General features: G+C 44.5%; 1 pseudogene; it reads right to left on the reverse strand.

Moving 5' to 3' along the window:
* Positions 1-4,850: 4,850 nt before the first annotated feature.
* LOC138991515 (probable non-functional immunoglobulin lambda variable 5-48) lies at positions 4,851-5,421 on the reverse strand (annotated as a pseudogene).
* Between the last annotated feature and the right edge of the window lie 935 nt (positions 5,422-6,356).

Genomic DNA, 6,356 nt, shown 5'->3' on the forward strand with positions numbered 1-6,356 from the left:
AACCCTAAACTCAGCAAACTTCTTTTGTCATAAACATTTCCCTCACAAACAGGTCTCAGATAACAGTTTTTTCCATTGCCTCAAGCTGTGGCCTACATGTTCATCTTGGGACATTTTTTGTAAAGATCTTTGAACAAATGTCAATGGTTACTTATAGATTATTTTTTGGGCACAACTGCAGAAGGCTTTGTGCTTTCTCATGTTTTTCTCAAGAACAATAAGCACCTTAGCATTCTTTCCAGCCAACTCAACTGAAGAAAGGAAAGAACAAGTCAGAATCACAAGACCTAACTCCTTCATTTTGGGACCGTGCCTGCGGGATGAAGAGAGGGGTTGGGGCCGTGCCTCCATTTTGTCAGTAATGTCTAACATGGCTCCCGACAGTCACTTGTCTGTATCCTCAGCACCCAGAAAGTGGCCCAACTCATAGTGGGCATGGAATCAATACTTGTTGAGCTAGATCAGCATGAAGAAGTACAAGGGATATGGGGATTAAGGATAAGGAATTAACCTACAGATTTATAATCTAAAAAAGCAGGACAAACTGTAAAAAGGAAGGAAGGAAGGTAGAAAGGGGGAGAGAGAGGAAAGGAAGAAGAGAAGGAAGGAAGAAAGTGTCAACTACAAATTGGCACTTACCAAGAGCGTTGCCACCAACCGAACAACAAAGGCATGTGCCATCAGCCTCCACGGAGACCGAACCCTGTGTATAGATGGAGACCCTCAACAACCCCCGAAGCAGTTCAGGGTGGAGTGAGGCACTCCGTGCTCCAGGGAATCTGGTGGGACAGGTCTTTAGATAGTTGGATGTTTTTAGGAACAGATTTTATGATCTCAATCCTTGCATCTCCTCGTATCTAGAGAGGCACTAACTCCCTTCATGGTGACATCAGATCCTCATGACTAACAAAAAGCCTTTTGTAAAACGAGTGCTTCATGGTATTGAACTTGCCCTTCACCAAAACCTTATAATTGACCTTGCCCCACTGCCACTCTGGTGGCTCAGATGGTAATGCGTCTGCCCACAATGCGGGAGACCTGGGTTCGATTCCTGGGTCGGGAAGATCCCCTGGAAAAGGAAATGGCAATCCACTCCAGCACTCTTGCCTGGAAAATCCCATGGACGGAGGAGCCTGATAGGCTACAGTCCATGGGGTCGCAAAGAGTCGGACACGACTGAGCAACTTCACTTTCACCACTGCCGCTTTGGAGCAGTCTCTCAGAGCTATCAGAGATGCCGCCTCCCGGGCTGCAGTCCTCATTTTGCCCCAAATAAAACTTAACTCACAACTCTCAAGTTGTGCATCTTTTTTTTTAGACAACAAAAGGAAGAATAAAATACCGTATTGTGTCAACCTGGATTTGTAATAACAAATGACACTGATGGAGTGAGGTGCTAGGGACTGGGCACTGGGAGTGGAACCAAAAGGACTGAGAGTTCAGTTCAGTTCAGTTCAGTTGCTCAGTTGTGTCCAACTCTTTGCGACCCCATGAACCTCAGCACGCCATGCTTCCCTGAGCATCACCAACTCCCAGACTCCACCCAAACTCATGTCCATTGAGTCAGTGATGCCATCCTACCATCTCATCCTCTGTCGTCCCCTTCTCCTCCCGCCTTCCATCTTTCCCAGCATCAGGGTCTTTTCCAATGAGTCAACTCTTCGCATCAGGTGGCCAAAGTATTGGAGTTTCAGCTTTAACATCAGTCCTTCCAATGAACACCCAGGACTGATCTCCTTTAGGATGGACTGGTTGGATCTCCTTGCAGTCCAAGGGACTCTCAAGGGTCTTCTCCAACACCACAGTTCAAAAGCATCAATTCTTCAGCTTTCTTTATAGACAATATACTTAAGCTTTAAACATTGCTGAACAAATTTAAAAGTACTGAAATTCAAAGATTTTATTATGTGACCATAAAGGACTTAAATGAAAAGTAAATAATAGAAAGCTTTCTGGAAAACTAACCTCAAAGTATATGAAAATTTAGAAGAATCAGGAAAAAACCCACAAATTTAGAAAATATTTTGAATTAGTTAAAAATGTAAGCAAATTGTATCGTTATGTATATTATGGACTATAGTTAAAGCAGTGCTTATAATATACACCTGTAAGGGTTTATTAGATAAGAATGGAGGTCTAAAATCAATCATCTTAGCCTCTGTCAGTGAGTCAGTTCAGTTGCTCAGTTGTGTCTAACTTTTTGCGACCCCATGGACTGCAGCATGCCAGGCTTCTCTGTCCACCACCAACTCTCGGATCTTACTCAAACTCATGTCCATTGAGTTGGTGATGCCATCCAACTATCTCATCCTCTGTCATCCCCTTCTCCTCCTGCCTTCCATCTTTCCCAGCATCAGGGTCTTTTCAAATGAGTCAGTTCTTAGCATCAGTGGCCGAAGTATTGGAGTTTCAGCTTCAGCATCAGTCCTTCCGATGAATATTCAGAACTGATTTCCTTTAGGATGGACTGGTTGGATCTCCTTGTAGTCCAAGGGACTCTCAAGAGTCTTCTCCAACACCACAGCTCAAAAGCATCAGTTCTTCGGCACTCAGCTTTCTTTATAGTCCAACTCTCACATCCACACATGACCACTGGAAAAACCATACCCTTGACTAGACGGACCTTTGTTGACAAAGTAATGTCTCTGCTTTTTTAATATGCTGTCTAGGTTGGTCGTAACTTTCCTTCCAAGGAGTAAGCGTCTTTTAATTTCATGGCTGCAATCACCATCTACAGTGATTTTGGAGCCCCCAAAAATAACGTCTGACACTGTTTCCACTGTTGCCACAGTGCTTAGTGGTTTCTTTTTCTTTATTTTTAAAATGTTCTGGCTGTGCCCCATTGGTTGTGGGATCTTAGTTTCCCAACCAGGGATTGTACCTGGGCTCCTGCAGTAAAAGCACCTAGTCGCAACCACTGGACCAACAGGGAGTTCCTTATGGTCAGTTCAGTTCAGTTGCTCAGCCATGTCTGGCTCTTTGCGACCCCATGGACTGCAGCACACCAGGTTCCCTGTCCATCACCAACTCCCAGAGCTTGCTCAAACTCACATCCATTGAATCCGTGATGCCATCCAACCATCTCATCATCTCTCGTCTCCTTCTCCTCCTGCCCTTGATCTTGCCCAGAATCAGAGTCTTTTCTAATGAGTCAGTTCTTCACATCAGGTGGCCAAGGTACTGGAATTTCAGCTTCAGCATCAATCCTTCCAATAAGTATTCAGGACTGATTTCCTTTCGATTGACTGGTTTGATCTCCTTACAGTCCAAGGGACTCTCAAGGGTCTTCTCCAACACCACAGTTCAAAAGCATCAATTCTTCAGCTTTCTTTATAGACAATATACTTAAGCTTTAAACATTGCTGAACAAATTTAAAAGTACTGAAATTCAAAGATTTTATTATGTGACCATAAAGGACTTAAATGAAAAGTAAATAATAGAAAGCTTTCTGGAAAACTAACCTCAAAGTATATGAAAATTTAAAAGAATCAGGAAAAAAACACAAATTTAGAAAATATTTTGAATTAATTAAAAATGTAAGCAAATTGTATTGTTATGTATATTATGGACTATAGTTAAAGCAGTGCTTATAATATACACCTGTAAGGGTTTATTAGATAAGAACAGAGGTCTAAAATCATTCGTCTTAGCCTTTGTCAGTGAGTCAGTTCAGTTGCTCAGTTGTGTCTTAACGTTTTTCGACCCCATGGACTGCAGCATGCCAGGCTTCTCTGTCCACCACCAACTCTCGGATCTTGCTCAAACTCATGTCCATTGACTCGGTGATGCCATCCAACTATCTCATCCTCTGTCATCCCCTTCTCCTCCCGCCTTCCATCTTCCCCAGCATCAGGGTCTTTTCAAATGAATCAGTTCTTAGCATCAGTGGCCAAAGTATTGGAGTTTCAGCTTCAGCATCAGTCCTTCCGATGAATATTCAGGACCGATTTTCTTTAGGATGGACTGGTTGGATCTCCTTGTAGTCTAAGGGACTCTCAAGAGTCTTCTCCAACACCACAGTTCAAAAGCATCAATTCTTGAGCGCTCAGCTTTCTTTATAGCCCAACTCTCACATCCATACACGACCATGGGAAAAACCATAGCCTTGACTATATGGACATTCGTTGGCAAAGTAATGCCTCTGCTTTTTAATATGCTATCTAGGTTGGTCATAGTGTTTCTTCCTAGGAGCAAGCACCTTTTAATTTCATGGCTGCAATCACCATCTGCAGTGATTTTGGAGCCCAAGAAAATGAAATCTCTCACTATTTCCATTGTTTCCCCATCTATTTCCCATGAAGTGATGGGACCAGATGCCATGATATTCGTTTTCTGAATGTTGAGTTTTAAACCAACTTTTTCACTCTCCTCTTTGACTTTCATCAAGAGGCTCTTTAGTTCTTCTTCGCTTTCTGACACAAGGGTGGTGTCATCTGCACATCTGAGGTTATTGATATTTCTCCTGGAAATCTTGATTCCAGCTTGTGCTTCCTCCAGCCCAGCGTTTCTCATGATGTACTCTGCATATAAGATAAATAAGCAGGGTGACAATATACAGCCTTGTCATAGTCCTTTCCCAGTTCCGATCCAGTCTGTTGTTCCATGGGGCTACCCACTCCTGTATTCTTGTGTTTCCCCTGTGGCTCACCTGGTAAAGAATCTGCCTGCAATGTGGGAGACCTGGGTTTGATCCCTGGGTTGGGAAGATCTCCTGGAGAAGGGAAAGGCTACCCACTCCAGTATTCTGGCCTGGAGAACTCCATGCACTATACAGCCCATGGGGTCGCAAAGAGTTGGGCACGACTGAGCGACTTTCATTTTCACTTTCACTGTTGTTCCATGTCTGGTTCTAACTATAGGTTCTTGACCTGCATACGGATTTCTCAGGGAGGGCACAGGGCGATTTAGGTCTCCCTTCCCTGTGGGTCTGGAGCGCTGTGTTAGTACTACTGCAATATGTAGCAGAGTAATAGTCAGCCTTGTCCTCAGCCTGTAGCCGAGATTAGCAGGAGCCCTGCCTTCACCGAGGTGTCTTTGGATCCAAAGAAGTGGCTGGGGACCCTGGAACCCTGGTGCTTATTGGAGTCTGAGTAACAATACAGGGGTACCAGGGAGGACTCCCTGGCTTCTGCTGGTACCAGTTTATGTAGTAGCTGCCAACATTGTAGCCACTGCTCAGGGTGCCGGTGAGTTTGGCTGATGCTCCCAGAGACGCAGAGAGGGTGGCTGGCTGAGTCAGCACAGGCTGGGAGAGGGAACCTGCAGACACAGACACAGAGGAGATGGGGCAGGAGCTGCAGGAAAGGTTCCCAGAGTCTGCACGCCAGGGGCTGATGAGGCTGGGACTGAGCCCTGGTACCCGGGGCCTGCCTACCTGTGCAGAGAGAGAGGAACATGAGCAGGAGAGGAGTCCAGGCCATGGTGCTCAGAGCTTCCTGGTTCCCACAGTGGGGCTGGGCTGCCCCAGGCCTCCTGTTCTCCCCCAGCCTCTGCCAGAGGAGGGCTGCTATGCAAATGAGGTCCACCCAGGGCCCGCCCAGCCCCTCCCTGAGTCCTGCTGCTGGAGCTCAGCTCACAGCCCAGACTCACGGGGTGGAGGGGAGTTCCCTCTTGGGAGGCCCTGGAGGAAGCCCCTGCCGAGACCACACACATCCCTGCTCAGGGGACTCTTCAGCCAGAGTGGACACACTGCTGAGTCCCCCCAAGGGCTCAGGCCCCGCCCCCAGCCCAGCTCCTGAACTGAGAGTGCTCCCTGAGCAGCTGTGCCTGGACTCCAGGGCAGTCCTACATAGCCACCTGCTGGTAATATGTGGGAAATAAAAAGCAAAACTAAACAAAAATAACCTCTAGAATTGAGGTAAAATGCACACTTTTCTACGATGATGGTGGGTCTAGTAGAGAAAACAAGTAGGAAGATTAATTTCCTTAGAAAAAGATGGAAATTTTACTATGGAATTACTCCACAAAAAGACATAACATGTATTTAGTCACCTGAAATATGTAACAAACTTGAGCCACTACATTGTTCTAATTGATTTGCATTGTATGAATGTCTTTTTAAAAACCTTACAAAAGATGTATATTTCCTAGTTCTTTAAGAATTTGTTAAAACTTGTACAGATACCTGATAAAATATATAAGAGGAAAAATTACAAACCACTAACATTAAATATTGATCAAAATCTTGTAATCAGAAAGTTAACAAAAAATTCCAATACCAAATTTAAAAAGTTGAAACTGATACCAAACGTTGTTTTTTCCCATCTACAAGCTACCTTTTATATTAAGATGTATTAAAAAATAAATTTAGAACCAATAACAAAATGAATGTAAAAATAGAAACACCTAGACACAA

The sequence above is a fragment of the Bos mutus genome, chromosome 17 (genome assembly GCF_027580195.1).
Source record: "Bos mutus isolate GX-2022 chromosome 17, NWIPB_WYAK_1.1, whole genome shotgun sequence".
In the NCBI taxonomy this organism is placed as follows: Eukaryota; Metazoa; Chordata; class Mammalia; order Artiodactyla; family Bovidae; genus Bos; species Bos mutus.